General features: G+C 40.5%; 1 protein-coding gene across 2 annotated transcripts in view; it reads right to left on the reverse strand.

The window, feature by feature from the left end:
* The window catches only part of FTO (FTO alpha-ketoglutarate dependent dioxygenase), a 322,975-nt gene that overhangs the window by 47,839 nt on the left and 253,882 nt on the right, over positions 1-21,254 (reverse strand). The window lies entirely within an intron of this gene.

The following is a 21,254-nucleotide window of genomic DNA, read 5'->3' on the forward strand; positions in this document are numbered from 1 at the left end:
GACAATGAAGGTATGAACACAGCCTACAACATTTCTGTGATGGATGGTGCAACTGCCGTGCTACGTAGAGCTGAATCCCTTTGAATCTATCAAAATATGTGCACAAGCAGCTCCATCAAGGGATGAAAGCAAAGCTGGGTGTGCAGAGCTAGAGGACACATGGGTCTTCTGGGTACATGCAGGTGGCTGCGCTCAACACTGCTGAACACAAGTATTCACCCAGGGCTGAACCCTCTGCACCACAAACCAGACCAGCACAGAGATGCTCCAGCTTGAAAGGAAGAAAATTCCTGCTTATTGCCCACAGGCTACTTACAGATAATCTCAAAGAAGCCTAGGGGTTCCCCTGTACCTCTCACCTCCACCGAGCCCACTGGCTGCTCCCTCACCTGCTCTGTCAGAGTCATTAACTTAGGAAAATAAAGTTAAATTAAAGCGGGTAATCCTGACAAAGTACAGCTGAGAAACATGCACCCTTGTGCCAGGAGATATGACAGACAGTGACCTTTAGTAAGGAAAGAGTATGTGTGTGTGAAGTTCCTGATCCTCCTAACCCCACTCTGCTCACACAGGCTATGTCCCCCAGTTTCACAACTTGGCTGTTTCCATCTTTCTATGCCAAGTGTGTCTGGTCAGTTTATCCCTGCTGGAATACCTCACTGACTGGAACAGGTTATGTACCTACTCATAAATAATCCCTTGAAATACAGATAAACGGTCTTTGCAGAAATAAAAAGAAGTAATATAAGCTGTAACATGAGTTCTGGTTTTGTCATTTCCCAAGTAAAACACTAGGCCAACATCGAACAATTTTGCAAAGTTTCCAAGAGAGCTGTCCATAAGCCAGTGCTTTTACTAGGTGTCAATACCAGAGCAAAATAAAATCTTTACACATTATATTGATCTGCATCTATCACATCTTGATCAAAGTTTCCTGCCTTCTGTTAAGGTGCTAATGATTTCCTAAGCAAAATCAAACACAGCTACTCGACTGTCTCAACAAGTTAGATGAAGTCACTTTAATTGCTGACTTTGATGCATCTTTTCTCACATACTAATTTCAGCTAAGTAAGTTGGTGCCCACATGTTAAATGATGAAGCAAGGCAAAAGCAGAACCAGCTGCAGGTAACTTGGCAAAAGTCTCGCTCATCCCTAAGTCTCAGTTTTGGGGATTTTTTTTCTGTCTCTGTTCAGACAGACCCACTGCTCCAGAACTCATTTTTCAAAGCCCAGATAATTAAGAATAACCCAGTGATGGTCACAATACTGCTAACAAATAAAATCATTTTATTTTTTCATAAAATCACACAATTATTGTCTGTTGCTCCTACCTAGTCCTTTTTTGCTCAGATCAAAAGGAAAGATCTGAGGTATAAAATCAAAACTTAAAATTTATAGGTTTAAAGTGCCTTTTTAGAACAGCTGTGGCACATGCTTCCCTGAGATTTCCCAGTGTCTCAGTCCTCAGCAGCATCTCAGCTGACATGGCTCCATCTTTACACCTCTTTAAAATTCCATATGAAGAGGCTAATGTTTTTTCTCTGTGCTTGCAATGTGATGAAAAGCGAAAAAATTAATAGGAATGGGATCCTCATAGTAACATATTTGTATTGCTATTGTTAAATCTGTGTCAAGAGCTTAGAATTTTCCATAGAAAAAATTGTACTTGGAGGAAATCTGGAAAGAAAGGTTTTGGCCCTGGAGGGAATTTCATAAAATACCAAATTAAGACATGTCAATTGGGTTCTTAAATTACGCAAAGGCAAAGCAAATAACATACATCAGTGGCTTGAAGTGCTCTTTTGTAATCAAATGATTTGTGTTTCAAACCTGAAATTTGACAAGTAATTAATTTCTTCAGCAGATTTATTTTGCATGTTTTTTTGCATTTTTAGAAAAAAGATAGATTATGTCATAATGTAGTAGAATATAAATTATGAAGGCAGACATTTTTAGTCTGTCTGAATTTCTTTTTTTCCTTTTTCCCCACACCGTCCAATGTATTTCTCCAATTCTACATTTTGCGTCTTGCAAATTTTATCTCTGACATGTTTGCTTAATATTTGGATGACTGCCATTGTGTGCACAAATTAGGCCGCCTCTTTTGAAGTGCCAAGCCCCTTATCCATTACATTTCCCATTGCTTTCAACAACCATTCAAGCTGGAACAGAAGGGTCCTTTCCCTGCACTGTGCAGGACAGGGCATGGGTCACGTGTGCCTTTCGAGGGGCTGAGCATCCAACCTGCCCCTGGGTTCTCACCAGTACTGCTCGTGGATTTGCATGCCTGGGTTTGCACACAGGAAGATTCCTCACACAAGTGAAATTTAAAGAGTGGTTTTCAATTCCAAGAGAAGAAGTTTAGTGCTCAGTACAAATCTGTCTCAGAAACACTTAGCACAGATTTTAAGCAGAGCGGATCAGCACCGGGTGGCTTCTGGAGACAAGGGGAAGTCTTTTCCAACAGGCACACACAAGCAGTTATCATCTGGCAGATGCTCTTAATTCACTTTCCTCCTTTTCAACTCGGTGCTTGAGTCACAAGGTTTTGTACCTGCATTGCACAACCTAAGAGCACACGCAGCACCTTTGTCGCAGCGCAGGTGAGTAAGGGATCGGTCATCTGCAAACTGCGGGTTCCATTGCGCAAACCGCGCCGCAGAGGATGCGCGTGGGATATCGTTCCAATGCACACAGCTACCTCTGGGAAAGCTCAAACGCACACTGTATTACAACACTCATTTTTGCTGTGCTGTCATTTGATACTTCCAACAGATTTGTGCTGAAGAGTGCCTCTGTTCTTCAAGTCCCCATCTCGCAGGCTGTGGAACAGCCCCGGCTGTTTCTTCTGTCTAAGGTAGGCAGGGAGCACCTCCCAGGGTGAGAGCAGTTTTGCCCAGATGTCCCTCAGCAGGAGAGATGGAGAACACCAGAATGGAGGACTCTACCAGCCACATAAAATATCCAGGCACACCTCAGCAGCAAGGTGGACAATTATTGAAATTGTGCCTGTGAGGAGCCTGCTACAGAGCTCCCTTTCTGCTCTCAGGCTCCTTTCTCCAGGTATAGGTTACCAGTGCTGAGGACAAAGAGACCATTGCCAAGGCAGAGGTACGGTCGGAGATCACTGAGAACTCCCCAAAGTTCTCATACATGCAGTGATGTACAAGGCACAAGATAGGGGGAAATAAAACCATTTTTCTAAGGCCTAGGACTCTAAAATCTCATGTTCTTCAGCGGTATTGTTATTCTCATTACGACAAATATGTAAAACTATTAGCACGAGCCTAACCTTGTCAAACTTACTATCAAGGCAAGATACTTATTTCAGTGGAAGGGACACATCCTTGCCTCAAACAATGAGCATAAGAGCTCTTTCAAAGAGAACAGAACAAGGTATCTTTTTATATACTACAGGCCAAATTACTTCCCTCACTGAAGGGTGTAAAAGTTTCCTAGAGAGGAATGAATATGTAGTGTTTTATTTAAAAGTGATTTGCTATTCTGCCATGTAATCTCAAAATCCTGAACCTTCATCATCAGAGTGAGACAAGCTGCATCTTTTTCCCTCCCTTTTTGTATATACTGTAGCTAGGGTTGTTACCATGCAAAAGGTAAATGTTTGTATTTCCCTCTATTCCATAACACTATTCATCGAGCTGTAACAACACAAGTGTCTACATTCTCCAGGTTTGACTGAATGCACCGATTGTTCTTCATGCTCATGAGAGGCTTCATGTTTGAGGTTGAGAAATATTTCCACTGTAAACATCAGACCAAGGAGCAAAATTCAGCTTTCATTTCTCTCCATAGTGATTTTTGCGTACAACTTACGACCCAAAGGTAAGTCAATATGTAATACAGCAGCAACAAAATCTCTCAATAGAAAGAGATTCCATTTTGTTAATACTTCAGTTGCCTCTTTAAACAAAATATTTGCTGCTGTGCCTGTGAATGGCCAGTTCAGTTGTAAGGCTCACAATGTAACTGAACTGTCCTGAAGAAACACGGTCATGAAATGTCTTCTTGATAAATTTACCTAGAGTGACCAGTTTCAAAGCTGTAAATCCTTACATGCATGTGGATGCTATTATGGAGCAAAAAGGACAAGAACTAGTTCAGCTCTGAGACAGAACTTAGTATGCCTTGTCTACTTAATGTGCTTGGGGTTTTTTCCCCCAGTGAAAAGAGGTTTGGTTATTCCTTAGGATATGTACTCAGTTATGTGTTACTGGACAATCATATGTATAGGTCACTTGTACAAATTACATATGTGCACGAAGTTTCCTTTTTTTGTATAGATATTGTGCATATCAAAACCTCACTGACAATCACATAGAAAGTTCTTACCATCTGCTCGAGATCCTAGTTTTCAAAGTCTGATTTCCACTCTGATAAAGTGGATACAATTCCCAGTTCTACCCACTCTAACGAACACACCCATCTCACTCTCACGCATCACCAAAAGCCACTGGAATCTCACCTGAAATCCTTAATGAACCTCTTCACCTGACAGATACTAGGATGCTCTCTTAAAATAAGCAATAATTGGCTTAAAATAACGTAGGGGATGCAACAATCCATTTTTTTACTTGCATGTTTAATCACTGCATTATGTAGTTATAACAATAAAAAAAGCCTGATTTCCCGCTGTCAGCCATAGGTCTAAATCACTAAGTTTTGCTATTAAAGAGTCTCCCTAGGTAACTGCACTGTCACAGATCTGAACTCAAAATCATTTATTTAACATCTGTTTCACAATAATTTCTTAAAGATTTACTTCCTTTAAACACAACTGGGACACTTGATCCTCTCTTGTTTCAATCTGCAATATCCTTAAAAATAACAGTAAAAGATGTTATGAATACAAAGCCAAAGCTGACACCAATAAATTTCAGTGATTCATTTCTCTTACATTATTCCTGCTTGGCTGCACCTAGAAGGAGATGAACTGTAGAGACACTCAGAGGCAATTTAGTGGTATTACAGAAGAACCCGTTCAGTCTGGGTTGAAAAGATCCTCTCAAAAATCACAGGAATTTTGGGGTTGTGTAGCAAGTACAATTTCTCAAGTAAGAAACCCCGGATTACTGGTGGAGCTATGCTTAGAGAGGAGCATGCACCAGTGTCTGGCGCAGATGGGTAATGCTTTGATATGATTGCTCTACCTGGTTACTTCAGACTGAAAATGCTGATTTTCTTTCACACAGGAGGTTATCTTTACAGAATTCAGTGAGGGGATGGGTTGCCATCCTTAAACCAATAATATATTAAAAATATGAACATTTTCCAGGTGTTAGAAGTTTTTATGCCAGGCTACAATGGCATTGCTGTGGACTTATCCTCTTTTTCCCCCCTGGAAATTTTGCCTGGGCTGAATCTAAACGCTCTGGACAATAGAACAATCTAGGATTTCTGGCAACCCAGAAATAACTAACTACTAACAACTGATGGACAGGCAGAAATGCCAAACCAGTGGCTCCTGAGCAGGTATGTACCAAGTATCCAGCAGGAGCACCCATCGAGGGCACGTGCTGGAGCTCTGGTACCACGGCTTTGCTGCAGATGCAGAGAGCATCTGCTCTGCACATGAGCACTCCAGGAAACTTCACTCCAGGAAATCCTGGACAGAAACAGGACCACCTGAGCTTGCTGCTGTCCTCCCCCTCTGTCAGCAGGCCTGCTCCAGGTTACAGCTGCCTTCCCATCCCTACCCTGGCTGGATCAGTCCTGGCTGGGCTGCTCTGCCATCACCTTCACCAAAGCTCAGCACCCAGAGCAGGCACCTGTCCTCAACAGCCGCGCCAGACTACATTTGCAAACAAAGAGATCAAGCCGCTATTGCAAATGTTAACATTTTATCAAGGGTCCTGTGATGTTTGTTGTTCCTGTACTTGAACTTCTTGAGCCGGAGAATTGCGTGAGAATTGTAACTTTAAGTTTTCAAAAAAATGTTTTCAGATTAGAAATCTGCAGCTCAAAAAGTGTAAATTATCTATGATCTGACTGGAGGCTATTGCTTGTCCAAGCACACAGAATAAAAGAGCTTGCAAATGTGAACTTAGAGACTTGAAAAGCATAGGTATATGAAAAGAATTTATATTTTCTTCCTTGTTAATAATTTTTAAACCACTCATAAAACCGTCAATAACTTTGAGAATCCATATCCTGCTGATATATGACAGTTTTGTGTAGAGGAAAGTTGGATTTAATTTTTTTTCAGGGGGTGGGGGTATCTTTGAAGTGTTAATAGTAATTGATGCACAAAACATTTTCCTGGATGGTGGCATTGGGAAATCATCACAAGTGCTCGTGCTGAGATGTTTGTCACAGTGAGTGCCTGAGGTTTACTCCCAGAAGCCTGGAGGATCCATTCCAGCTGGTTGTTGGGTTGCCTCTGTGCCAGCCTACTACAGTGCTTCATCTGCGGGTGCATTGGATTGAATCAACATGCTCAGAAACCCTGGACCCTCATAATTTCTATCAGGGATCAAGGAGAGAAATTTAAGGAGGAAAAAAAATAATGGTACTTTTCCCAGACCAGCAGTTTCATGCAAACATTTGTCAGAGATAACAACTATTTTCTTTTTTGTCCTTAATAGCAATTTTTGTGAGAAGAATTGGATTTTTTTTAAGTAAAATAATTAGAAGTCAACAAATTTTATATATATTAATTTTAATTAATCTGAAAATAAAGGAACACATATTTTCAGAATTTATACAGATAATCTTTATAGGTGTTCCTTAAAAATTATGCCAGATATATAAGCTTATAGATTTGTTTCTCTTTTTCCAATAGTACAATCCAGAAGAAACTAACTAAAGTTAGTGATGACGCGTCAGCATAAGAATGGAATGAGTCGATAGAAAATCCATCACAACTGGAGTAAGGAATTAAATCTGGTCATTCCTTGCTCAACCACAGCAGCCATGGAGTTCCAGCCAAGTTAAGGTGCCTAAGAGGGGAAATGAGGCTCACTGTATAGTGATGCTGCACATCTCACTGAAATCCTGTTTCATCGATGGCAGTCAGCGCAGGTGCTGCAGGAGGGCTCTGCCTCACCCAGTAGCTGTGCCCCATGCAATGCCTGCCACAAAGCTGCCGTGCTGCATCCTAACAGGAGCTCCACATCACTGATTATTTATTACACTCCATGTCTGGACGCAAGAACAAGTAACTGAAACGTTTTCAGACATCTCAAATGCCATCATGACTTTATGAATCCCATTTTCAGCTTCCTGAGACATCTAACCTCAAAGAAGCTGGGCAGACCCAGCAGCCCTCTCTCTGCATCATACATTTCTGGAGTTGCTGTCCCACACTGCTTCACACAAAAACACTGAGTGCCCAACTAACTAGTGAGCAGCCAGACTGTGGTCCTGTCCACAGCTATAACCCCCTGGATAGAGCCCTGATTAGCTGTGCCAGGAGGGATTGCTGGATTGAAGCCTCTCTGCTCCAATTACCATGAGCTACCTTAGCTGTGTTAGTGCCTAAAGAGTCATCACTTGCCTGTAGAATCAGTTCCTTACACCTCTAGAGCCAAAACTGAACTTGGCAGAGGAGCTGGGGCAGGGGCTGTAGGTGGTATTCTTTCTGCCCTACATTTGCCATCTGTCCTGCAGCTTGTCCCCCCTTTCCTGTCCCTTTGTCACCAAATCCTGGTATGTAAGCCCCCGCACCCCAAAATGCACCCCATCAACCACACAGCACTAAGCGCTCCCAAAAATTCCTCACCTACAGAACACAGCTGTCCTTCAGAAGAATAGGACAGCAGAGGTCTCCATCAAATTCCTCCTCAAACGTCTTTGCTGCTGCACCCGTACAGAGTGTGGCAACTCCTGGGTGGCTTAGATGTGCTAAAGTCTCTGTTTGGTGCTCTGACCCGCAATGTTGTTTGTGTATTTCTGTTTTCCTGACTCACAGGACTGACCTGCCTATCAGCTCTGCTTGTACAGCAAGCACAGCGATGTTCTTGAGCCAGTGAAGAATTTGAGTCTGTAATGCTGTAAATGAGACATCATGTCTCTACCTCTTTTGCCAAAGAATCACTAAATGTCATTCCTTTATTTTAAGAGAAGAAAGTGGTCTTCATTTGAGGATATTATTGTCTTACTAGTATCCAAATTTAGTATATTTCTCAAAGACATCCAACGGTGGATTCCCCTACAAATATGAATGTGCACGCATATTTGACTTCAGGTAGCCTTTTTTTTTTTTGCTGGCAATGGATGGTTCTAAATACTGTCAGCACAGGCAGCAGTAGCTCCTGTGTACTGCAAGAAGAACTCCGTTTTCCACCGACTGTCCTTAGCCAGTGGATCTCTAACCTCTCACTCCAATGGGAATCTGTAGAACAAGACCCCTAACATGCTGCCCACTGCCTTTTTCTTGCTTCTTAGCTACCAGGACTATCACCCAAGGTTCTGAAGGTTCTGGTACCAGCAATGCTGTGCATTCCCACAGCTCTTCTCAGCAGCCCTGGCCCTCCAAGGCTGACAGGGGAGCTGGGGGCTGGCTGCATAGGGGAGAGATACATGAGTTCCAGAACACCTCATCCGAATGTACCAAGGTTGCTGCTTGCATATCAGACCTGAAAAGTGGGCTCGCACATCCATTTCTTATCTGTTTCTCCATAAATATGTCTAATATAATTCTAATAATGCATATAACACCTATATTTAATAAGAGATACTGAATCTTCCCTAAATATCTTGCCTCACTTTTATTCTAAGACTATCATGACTACACCACCACTACTAATACGAGCCCTTTACAATCACTAATGGATTAATCTTCACAGCTCTGTTGTAGAGATAGAAGACAAAAGCAGAGATAAAGCAAATCGCTATTTAGGTTAGAGATGCAGTAAAAAATGGGAAAAACACCCCAGAATTTCCAGTTCCTTGATGTTCATATGTCTGCATTGCAACTCAGGCATTTTGCTATGACTTCTGGTTTAAATTTCTTCATAGATTTTTAATGCACCAGAACTGAGAGTTTTCAATATTTTAAATTTTTTTTTTTTGACTTGCAATTGAAAAATTGCACAGAAAATCATAATACAATCCAAAAGAAACTAGTTTATTCAGCAGTTTTTGTGTAACAATTTTGGCAACAGAGCTACCAAAGCAAAATGTGCTTTTGCTGAAGACTTCATTGTAGGAAATAACGATCTCTTCCGTAAAAGCAACTTTACAACGAATCTATTTATAGGCAAGAAATTATTTGTTATTTTACTGGCATAAAGATACTGAATAACTTGTGAGATTAGGATCAGATAGGAATCCAGGGCATGGTCATTGAATTCACACTAAATCCCCAGCCTTCCCTAGGAGTAAGCTTTTGTGCAGTTGTTTTCATTTGTGAACAGGAAAAGGAGTCTGGATTTTCAGAATAACATTTTGTTACTAAATGGTCTAAAACTGACTGGCATATATACTTGAATATCAATGAGAAACATGTCCAAACATGTATACTTGTGGAGATACAACTGAGTTAATGCTACTGTTCAGTATTTTTTGTTCCCAGTCAAGCATACAAAAAACCAAGAAATTTATTTATCTGAAAGCTATTGAAACCCCTCCACTAGATCTGCTCTAGATTTCCAATTCCTTCACTTTTCTATTTCAGCTATCCTACACAGATGCTTCATTCTTCAATGGGAAAGGCAGAAAATTAAAATCAATAACTTCATTATGTTTACTATGGGGTTTTTTTTCACCTGAGTTTTCCCAGTCTCAATGTCTTACTATAACTTAAAAATGAGTGCTTGTTTTTACTGAAATATTCCGTCCTTATTCCTTTCATGCAAAAGGTTAGGAATATGACAGTGTGTATCTTAATTTTTTATAATGTATATTCTGAAAGGACTGAAGTATAAATCTTTGTCTGCTTCCACAAAATGTTCAACAGAATATAGTATAAACAAACATTTTTATAGCATCTTCTCCTGTACTGCAAAAATAATAATTTTTACTTTTAAATGGTACAATTACCATTGATCTCTTAAAATTGTTCTTTTTCTGACAACAAAAATTCTTCCTGCACAGTTCTTTTTGGTTTTTGCATATACAAAAATAAATAATTGACATTTTGTACTATGTGAACTTCATGTATTATTAATTTGATGGAAATGAACACATGATGGAGTGCCTTCTTTATCTTTGTGATTGTTTTCACAGATATGTCAGTAATACTGATATTGAATTGTATGATGCGTCCTAGGGACTGTAACATTTCAACAAAATATCTCCAGAAATATATGTGCACCCACAATGTCATCTAACAAACTCACCTTTCATTAAAGTCATCGCCAGTAAATGTGAGTTTGAATTTGCAAGGCAAATCTAAAAAGCTATGAAAGGAAAGCTGAAGATAAAAAATTATTAATATATAAATAGAGCCTTAGAGATTATTTCTCCTATAATTCTAATGAAACAATAAAAATAAAAATCCAGAGATTCCGCCTTGACAGTAACACAGAACTTTCTTCTCAGGAATATTTGGGTCTTCATTAAATGATACACCATGTGCTATTTCTATCTCATCTAAAATTCTGGCATCTCCTGACAATGTATTCTCCCAGTGATATGCACACGTGTAATCACTCATTTACATTAATGGGATTATGGGTGTTTGGTATCTAGCAGAGAATACATTTTTTAAATGTTTTTTTTCTCTAAGAGTGGTTGCTTACGATGCACTTGGCAACTGAAATGTATTATGGTTTCTCCCTAAACAGGAATTAAGTCTCTACTGTACAGCATGTCATACTTGCCTGAAAGCAAAAAATGCTGCCTACTAAGCAATAGACACCCTAATTAAAGTTGCCTAGCATAATATCAGCCCATTAGTTTAAACTAAAGAGAATAATGGAGGTGGTATTAGGACACCACAAAACATAACCTAGGGTCAAACAAAGATTACTTTGCGTATTTTTTTTTTTAATGTATGCATTTTCAGTGAATTTTCTGAAGCTTTCCAAAGCCAAATATACAATAAATTATAAATTATAAATATATAAATTAATAAAATGCTTGTCAGTTTTTAAGGCTCTGCCAAAAGAAAAATGATACAAAACAGCAATAAGCTAATTGTCAATCAGATGCTTTCGCAGAAACATTTTGCAATAATGAGATTTAATAAATATTCATCAAGACATAGTCTATAAAGGCACATAGGAGCATATTTTATGCCTGTGTGTAACATATTATGCTGGACAATTACAGCTGATTGTGGAACGGTGCAGACTTATAAAGCTTTTTGGCATATTTACACACTCTTTATCCCTTATACACAGTGTAGAAAATCTGAGCACTTGTAAATGATGGGGAAAGGAGGGAGTAAATATTGTGTATTTTTAGCCCAGTCCTTTTACAAGGCATTCTTTAAGGAGGATGGGAAAAGGTCCAGAAAATAAGCAACTTTGGAATTCCCATTTACAAACTTCATTTCATCAGTAATCACATCTTTAATGGTGTAATTTCAGACATTCCCAGATTAACTGTTTCAGTTTTAAATGCCTTAAAAACAGAAAAATAATGTGTTAAGTAATAGAGCTGAACAATAATAATGCAGTAATACTGCTGAATTATCACCTGCTAAAATAAATCTTTTGGGGTTTGGGTTTTTTTAAAATATGATTTTGATCCTGACAATTAGCAGAATAAACCAGCAAATTATCCAGGTTCATTAAAAACCCTTGTTTGGCAGTTTAAGAAACAACCATGTGTTTCAAAACACAGGAAAATCTTCCCAGAAGAGCTGATAAAGGAAGCAGCTGGCAGAGAATCTGGTTGTGTTTCATGACACTATAAGTAGCACTTAAATTGTTTCTGCTGCATGTCTATCATACAGTCCTTCAAGATATTTATCACTGGACTCAGGAAAATAAGCATTAGGTGGAGTCAGAGACACTCCTCAAATTAAGACAAAGAGCCAATTACTGCCCACACAGACCACAGCCCTTCCTGAAGCCCAGGTTTTTCAACAGACACCCCCCTGAGGTCATTCCCAGCATTATTCTCTTGGGTTCCACAAACTTAGCTAAAAAATAAAAGTTTCAGCTTGTCCTTTTCTCCCCATCCTTGTGCCCAGGAGGACAGGCATTATGTCCCACGTAGTAAAGCTGGGAGTGTGCATGGGTCTCTATAGCCTCTGGATTTCCCCTCTTTCCTCTGTAGCCCACAGGGGCTATGGAGAATATACCTTCAGATGGGGTCTATCACAGAGGGGTGGAGGAAGGAAAAGATGATTTAGGGAGCCAGGCTCCCCCCTGTCCGTTCCAAGGGCAGGACAGAGCTGCCAGCTCATGGCACAGTCCAGCCCTTGATCAGCTCCCCTCACTCCTATAAACAACCCGAGCGCTTTGCTTTGTAATTTAGATTTGATTGCAGGAAGTTGTTAAAATACTGTGCCAAGGAGTCCACCTCAGGCACACTAAATTATTTCATATGTATATGACTATTTAGCTGTTCTCTAAGCAAACAATCACCAGAAATGCTTCTACATCTAGCTCTTTCCCAGGGTTTTATTTCTCACCATTTAGAGAGTGTGATAGGGTATGTTCACATTGTAGGCTCATGGTCCAGATTTATTCCGAATTTCTCCAATGAGATTCACTTCCAATGATCAAATGTAAGGAGATCACATCAGTAAGGATATATTCAGAGCCTGGCTGCCTGCATCTGGAAAGCAGAGCTCAGACATGGTAGGGGCTTTGAAAGAGCACCTGGAATTTAGACATGGCATGTCTATTAGCCAGTTATCTGCAAGTATTTGAGACTTACAAAATTGTCACTAGTAGGTTGTTTGGCTAGAAAACAACAATAGCTGCAAGAAACATTTGAAGTCTTTTGTCTGAGTGCCGGCTTTAGTGAAGGTCTGAGCTGTTCTCATTAAAAGTCAGAAGAGAGGATCCTACTGCTTTCAATGCTACAAGCTCAAATCCTGCAAGCATCATTGTGCAACAGAAAGTAGGTCTGTGTAAGAACAATTACATAGCACTGATCCCAGATACTTGAGCTCTCTTCAGCAGGGCAAGACTCCTGTTATCACATTTGGCAGCAGCACTCAAAATAAGGCTTTCACAGGTTTAAAATGGAGATGACAGAATATCTTGTAATGGGACCCTTTGGGTGAATGAATTCCTTTGCTCCTTGAGCAGTGTGATTAGATGGACCTGACTGCAAAGCACAGAAAGAATGACCTATCTGTACCACAGATGGGAACAGGCTTTTGGAAAAGATGGGTTAGACCTCTTATTGTGGGTTATGATCCTCCTAATCTTGCATGATTCCATAACAAGCTGGGCAGGAGCTGCTGAAATAGCTACACATCAGGCAACTGTTACACTCCAGGTTTTCTCTAAGGAGAAATTAGCAAAGTCAGGTAAGACTAAAACTCCCAAAAGTGACAAGTATGAAGAGAAGCTCCCTAGGCCTATGTTTGCTGTCACTTCCACCCAGGACTCTTCCGCTGGTCCTGCAGGGTACCAAGCCCTGACTGTGTCCTGGTGCCCTGGTGAGTGACCATGGGAACAGCTGTACCATGAGCAAGGTGACACTGGCACATCTGAGCCTCAGCCTTAGTCCCACGGGCCCTCAGTGGGCTGGGTGCTTTAGCTGGGCCAGGCCTATGGTCTGCTGGGTTTGATCATCTCTATATTTTATCAAGGCAGCCTTGGGCCACAGTCCAGTAATTGCCAGGGGTTTCCAAATGCCAGGTTGAAAACAAACTCCCATCAAAACTGAGTGGCTCTGTCAAGTTCAAAAGGTGAAATAAATGAATCTTTACACATTATAAGAACAAAATCAACATTCTTCTGTGGCATGGAGTGCCTGAAAAACTAGCAAGTAAAAGCAGGTGTGATGTGCTCCCTGTCAGCTAACGACACTGATAAGCTTGCCATGCCTGGTTCTGCTTCATTTCAAACAGACTGCTGAAAAAAAGGGGGAAAAGCCAGAGCAGAAATAATTGCTGGAGCTTCGAGTTAGCTGAGAGAGCCTGCAGGCTAAGATCAACGCGACTGATTTCATCCTCTTCCTTTTATTTCTATAACCTTAAACGTTCAGCTATTATAAAAGTCATCATGTCAGCTTTCCCCCAAGCCTTAGCAGCGGCCTATTTTAAAATTGTATCAATTGGTAAAGCTCCTGGCTGGAGTATTTTCATCTTGATTTATGGTTTTTGAGCTTTAAAGATGAAGAAAACTCCACTGACCTGATCTGAGCATGCATGTGCATTGTCCCCCACATATGTTTATAATCAGACCCTACAGAAACAACGCATATTAGGGAAGCTTTAAAATTCCAGCGAAAGCAGCAAATTGCAAGTGAACGCTGTTTATCCTGTATTTGTCTCCAAGGGAAAAAAAAAAAAAAAATCCCACCTATTTTGATGCTAAATGTTTTCTTTCTCTGCTTAATATCAGGGATTTAGCACTTCCTGAGGCCATTGATAAGGTAAGGGTCTTAGAATTAAGAAACTCGTAAATCAGCGTAACAAATGCGGACATATAATACTGTGGCCTTGTTCTTGTTTCTTGATCAATGTAACTGATAAAAGAACTCTAGGCTGGTGAGGAAGGGGGCAAAGGGACTTCTGCCTTTTTTTTTTTTAAAGCAGGGATTGATCAAAAGCAACTCCACAACTTAGACTATTCCAGCAAAGCAGCAGCCATCCAATGCTAACCCATACTGCTTCCTTTTAAACACTTGCAGCACAGACCCCAGAGAATGCATTATTAAAATGTTCAAGAGGATCATATTAGAGTTTCAGAATAAATACCAACTTCCCACAATAATCTTCACACATTCGTCCATAGGGAACGATGGAATAATGACCCTTTGAATTTGTAATACAAAGGAGAGGCTTTTCTTCTCCCCCTCTCCTTGCCAGCAGTGTGGTGGCATTGCACACTGAAGAGCCTGCTGCTAGAGGAGAGGTTAACCCGGGAGAGGAGGCACTTTGAGAAGGGAACTTAATAGGAAAAAATGGTGGCTAAAGCAGGCAGATGAAGGTGAAGTTTCTTCACTGAATGGGGAAACACACACTGCAGATAAAACACACTCCTAGCGCTGTGGGATTCTGGAGGAGGGCTGAGCAGTGGGATACCCAGGAATTACCTGTTATGCTGTTCACCTCAGCCCATACATACCCACCATATGTAGAAAATGCACCCCTGCACAAAAAGGTTTGAGCATAAGAAGTAGTTCTGAAGTCCTCTACCCAGATGATCCAAATTTTTGGTATGAGAAATAACTCAAAAAAATACCTTAAATGATCCCAGATAAATGAACTATCAAAAGCACTATTTCTTAAAATGTGGGTAGAACAGAAGCTCAACCCAAATCTGAGAAAATTCTTTTGGGACTAAGTTTGATGGTCCCCTAAAAATGATCTATACTTACTCTTCAGATAAATAGTAGGTCAGAAAATGCTGTTTTTCCTTTGAGGCGAGCTGGTCACTGTGTTTCTGAAACAATCCTTTTTCCCCTGTCTTTTTTCTCTTCTTTTGAGAAATGGCTTGACAGAGCTCACCTTACCGAGGGAGATGCTTGATAGATTGCTCATGAAAAAATCTGATCTATCCCTTTTCCCAGGACAGAATTGTTCCCCACAATATACTTCGTATCCATTATCAAAGGAATTAAAACATGCAAATAGGAGAAAGGTCTGCTAAGTTATCCTGTTGCTTTGAAAGAACCTAAAGGCACAATTTATGGCAAGTGGGAGTATTTTAAAAAACAGCAACTGCTTTAGCTGAGCTGGGGGGGAAGAGAGGTTGTGCATGCAGTCAAAGCCATAAATGCTAGCCTTGGTCTGAAAAAAGGTAATTGTGCTGCGAATGCTGACAGGTCTGACAGAAAGTGTCTTCATTGAGAAATTGCATTTTGAAGTCCTTCCCGTTCCTTCAGAAATAAATGGACTGAAGCAACAGGGCTGGCTCTGACAGGAAGCCGGGATTCAGGACTTCAAATACAAACATTATGAAAAACAAGCAACATCTGCAAACAGTGAGTACTTATTTATATTTTATGGAGTGTGTGCTTGGGATTTTGACAGGTTTTTAAACAGAGCCTATATTAGGTCCATACAAAGGCGAGAATGTCCCTTTTTAAAAATACATTATGCTGCTGAGAAGCAGTCTAAATCTGCAGTCCAAGCCTCAGGTGAGCTCTGACCCCTCCTAACCTGGTCTAACAAAACACACATGTGGTGTTTGCAATAGAACAGTTTACTGCTACTTTCTCAAGGTCAGGACAAGACAGACACTTGAGGGTTAGTATTCAGCAAGCTTTTCCCTCAGCTGTCAGAGTGGCTTTGAACTTTTCCCTTTTGAACAAATAGGAAGTGAAACTGTGAGGAAACAAGTGCTTGGAATCAGAGAGGCACAATACCAAAAAGAGAAGGGAACCTCCCCAAAAACTATACAGATTCTTTCCAAGTGGGAGGGGGGGGGGGGGGGGGGGGGGGGGGAAGAAAAAAAAAAAATCAAACCCAGCCTGACATCCAACTTAAGGGTTTAAAATTATTCTGTGTGTAGTTTTGAAATTTTAACAAACACTCCTTTTCAGATGCTACCCCCGATTTTTTTCATATAGCAAATAATAACCAGTTGGCAGGTATGGTGCACTGTGCACTATAAAATATTTAGTAAGGCAATAACGACTCCCTGGGCAGCATAAGAAAACCACGATTATATTCAGAGAGAAAGCCATGAACAAACAGAGGGGGAAAGAAATACAAAGAAAGATAAAGGAAGGCCTTTCATCAGGTCTTCCTGTCCAATAACACACTCAGGCTTGATCCATATGTTTTGAGAAAAATCAAAGTGTCACGACTACCAAAAATGTCAATAGCTCCAGTAAGGAATATTGTCTAACATTTTCTATTACAGTGTTGAAGAATTTGCCTCCCAGCGCAATTTGGAAGAAAAGTCTTTTATTTCTAAAACACTAAAAAAAAATGAACAAGGCACGCTTCTGTGCAATGTGTAATACAATAATGCTGTGGGCTTCCAAACTATCCTGGAAACTGATACTTTGATGAAAGTGAGTCCTTCTCCACACCTCTCATATTTTCTGTCCTCTGCACATAGACAGGGCTGCGAGGCACATCCTGGTCAGTGGGATCTAATAGCGCAATACATCGCTCACCGGGAAACTGGAGAAGGCAAACTTTCAGCAGCTTTAATATTTTTGTAATCCTGCATAATGACCCACAGGATTGGCTAACCCCCACAACGGAGGGGGCCGGGGGCTTTCCAGGAAGCATTAATTGCACTTTGCTCAAAGCTGTGCCTCTGTGTGCTGTTTGCATCCCCGTGCATAGCTTTAAGGACATCCCATTTCTCCCTGGCATCTGTAAACAAACAATTTATTGCTGTCTCGGCAAAATGTAAACAAAACTTAGCACCTTGCCCTGGGGAGAGCTGCAGCCAACATATGGTTTTGTCTGTACCTTGGTGCACAATTTCTTTTGTATTTGTCTTTTCCAGTACCCTTCAAGTTCCAGAGGGAAAAAACACATCAGTGCTGCTGCGTCTTTATCCTGTGGAATCTAAACTAGAATTGAGCGTGTTGCAGGCAATCAATATTACTGTGAAAATTAGCCTTTATGACTGAGCCACTGTTTGCTCACGAGGAAAAGAAAACAAACCTGGCCTGAGCAGAGTGCAGCTACCAAACCATTGCTGCGAGCACGCTGCGACTCAGCTCGTGTCCCAGGGCTCTCTGCCAGAGGCTTTAGCACCCAGCTGGGGGAGAAGGGGCACCAGAGAGTTACTCAGCACTGTGAAGAACTTCGAGTTCACCACTTGGGATTTTGCCCTGGAGTCTGTAGCCATCCCCTTGGCCAGAGGAGCGAGCTCACTGCCAAGCAAGCAGTGGCAGAGGTGTTGCTGTGCCCCTGGGGGGGCTCACAGGTGCTCGACACACCCCAGAGCAGCGGGCACAGCAGGTCCCTGCTCCTGCCCCCTCGACTGCCCAGCCCTGGCGGGCCAGAGGGCAGGTCCAGCAGACAACTGGGGATGCAATGCTTACCCTGCAAGAACTGGCTTGGGGAGGACACTCACCTGGCCTAAGGAAGAGAAGACCTTGGGGGACCAGAGCCTATGAGGGGGTTATAGCAAGGAGATGGAGCCAGGGCCAGGCCACAGTGGTGCAGTGGGAGAAAATGAGGCACTGTGGGCAAGAGGTGACATAAGGACTGGAAACGGGGAGAAACAAGCAAAGGCACAGGCTGCCCAGGGAGGCTATACAATCTCCAGCCTTAAAGGTTTTCAAGACCCAACAAGAAAAAGCCCTGAATAACCACTTCAAAGACCACAGCTGACTTCTTTCAGCAGGAGGTTGAACAAGAGACCTCCCGAGACCCTTTCCTACCCAAATTACTAATCCCTCAGGAGTTACTCAGAGGAAACCCTTTAACTTCAGTAAGACACATTTTTGGAATAAGATTCATGCTAAAGCATTTCAGAATCTGGCCTTTGGCATACTATTTGTCATTAAACTTCAGTACTCACTTAACATATTCCAGCACAGTATTTACACATTCTTACATGAGCACATCTACTTATATCCAGAAGTACATGGATTTTCTTTCCAGAAAATCCAGCAAGGCTGCCCTGTCAATATTTGTTTCTATTGTACAGTTCAAAGTTGTTCATTTTCTACCTGTTTGTTACTAAAATGGAGAGCTAACACAACAATGGATATTTTTAGTCAATAAACTAAAGATTGATACTTATCACATTAAATAGATTAATTAATTAGAAGAAATTCAAAAGTGAAAATAAATCCCGCCTGCCTAAACAAATCATGTGGTTAGCAGAAGAAATGTAATAGAATTTATTTTGTAGAGAATAAACAGTAGAAAATAACTATTAGTGATATAGGTGCAATGAACTAGTTATTAAAAAAAAAGTGAGTCCACGTTCACAAATTATCCACAAATAGAGCAGGAGTTCGTGTGTCTATTTGCTGTTTAGAATTACCCAGAAAATGGATCATGTCAGCAAACCGCTGCCAGGGTTTCGCTGTCAGGTTTCTCCCCACAACTATTACTTTGAATATGTGTCCTTTGGGCAATCAACTACTTGTGCTCAGCACTTCCTCACCTGAGTCAGGCAGCATTTTCCCTCTCTCACGGCTGTATGGGGTTAGCAGATTCCCATGCCAGCAAGGAATGCACTAGACAACCACATACTTTTGACACCGCTAATTTGCAATCATGACTTCTGTCTGCAAATGTTTTCATTCACAGAAAAGAGCTTATAATGTTCCCAGGAAGTGAACAAACATGGAGCAAATACTGTCAAAGCCATTTGCAGCTATTGCTTGAAATAATGCAAAAAATTTTTCAAGTATTCACACATAGCTAAAAATAACCCCTCTGAACTTCCTGCTCTATTCATAAGCTATACTCTAAATAATAAAATTTAAAAGGATCATAGGAGCCTTCCTTCCTTTATAAATTGGATTTAGGGTTCTTTGGCTATCATACCAGACATTGCTTATGAGTCTGGCATACAAAGGAAAAATAGCCAGAAAGGATAAGGTCTGGCCAACAAGCCTAGGTTCATATTCCTCAATTCCCCATCCAAACACATGCCAGGACAGGGGTCCTGATCCTCCCAAACCAGCTGCGTTTCCAAAGGCACATGAAGGCATCTTTACTTTGTCACCAGCATATTTATTTTCAGTTCCCTGCCACACAGCCTGGTTTTCCTGGGCTCCATTAGCTGTGCTTGCAGTGTACATCCCTGTAGCTGGAACACACAAAGACAGAGTGACACCATAAGCATTTCAACCACTTTTGCTGCCTACACTGTTTTTTGAAAAGGTCCAGCAAGAGATACCATGGCTAAGATCTCAAGCATATTATAAAACCAGAGACATGACACTGTCTTATTCCTTCAGAGGAAAAATGGTCCCCAGATGACTGAAATTTCCCTCTAGTCAGTGTCGGTAAACAGCAACAGAAATAAAAAGTCACAAGGGTACAATTGTCATTAGTATGTAAATTTTAAAAGCTCAGTCAAAAATATCAATACTTTCCACTTAATTTATTACTATATAAAGATGGATGATAGTAAAATGAAACATTGATTTTCAATGCCCTTTAAAAAATGGTGATGAAGACAATACTCAAGGACAACTACTTCAAAATACACAGGCTTAAAATTAATTTTTTTTTTTTTTTTTTTTTTACAAATGCTTGTTCAGTTCAATCCTATTTGATTGCTTCTTTTTTTTTTTAATGAAGTAAAGGAATAGACCATTTATGTAAAGAGCAATTTCAAAATTGATTAGATGTAAAGACAGGTTAGCATTTTTACAGTATTGACAGAAAACCATTAACCAAGCAGCCTATAGACACGGCCACTGAAAGTTAATCGAAGTGAATAGTAATTTGGTAGGGCTTTGCGTGACAGTCATACAAGCTCACTCCTTCTGTTCACAGATTTTGGTTGTAACTGATCTCTGAGATGCATTGAACTGTCTCTTTTCAATGCTGTGTATAATTACTTTTTGATTATAATCATTGAATTTAAACATTTTTGAAACTGCTGTCATGTGCTTGTTTCTAAAATTACCTACAGCTTCTCTAGCGTTGCATAGACACTTGATTTAAAGAACTGTAAGCAGTCTTGGGTAATAGCTTTTCTTTGATTATTTACCTTTCAGATTGCTTGAGTCTACACTGTAAGATAAGGCTAATACTTTAAAGGAAACAATACTTGTGGGCATTTTAGGTCAATGGTTCTGAACAAATTCTGTACCACCTGACAAATATCACATGCTTGCAGCAAACACGTTCTTAATAATGAGAAATTGCAATTAACCCCTTTTTCAAGTGGTTGGAGCAAAACCCAGAGAGCAAACTAGATAAAGAGCCTGGATACAGGGACACCAAATTTAGTAACAGAGATATCAAATTAGCACATTTCCTTATACATGTATAATCAGACTGCAGATTATTAAAATCAGGACAATTAAAAAAATATTTTCTACCCTACTCCAGATGTATTACCTTAATGCTACCTTTGCTTCAGTTTAGCATTCTTAGTGCATTATTTAAAGAAAATAAACCCCAGAGACTTTTTAAATTTTCATTTTATTAAAAATATAGGCATCAGCTTCCATCTGAGTATATCGTAGATCAGCCCTACGTTGTTGTGTTTGACCTTAAAGTTTCTCATCCAACATGAAATATTTAATCATTTAGCAACCTTGTTGATATCTT

This window comes from Hirundo rustica, chromosome 11 (assembly GCF_015227805.2).
Source record: "Hirundo rustica isolate bHirRus1 chromosome 11, bHirRus1.pri.v3, whole genome shotgun sequence".
NCBI classification, from domain to species: domain Eukaryota; kingdom Metazoa; phylum Chordata; class Aves; order Passeriformes; family Hirundinidae; genus Hirundo; species Hirundo rustica.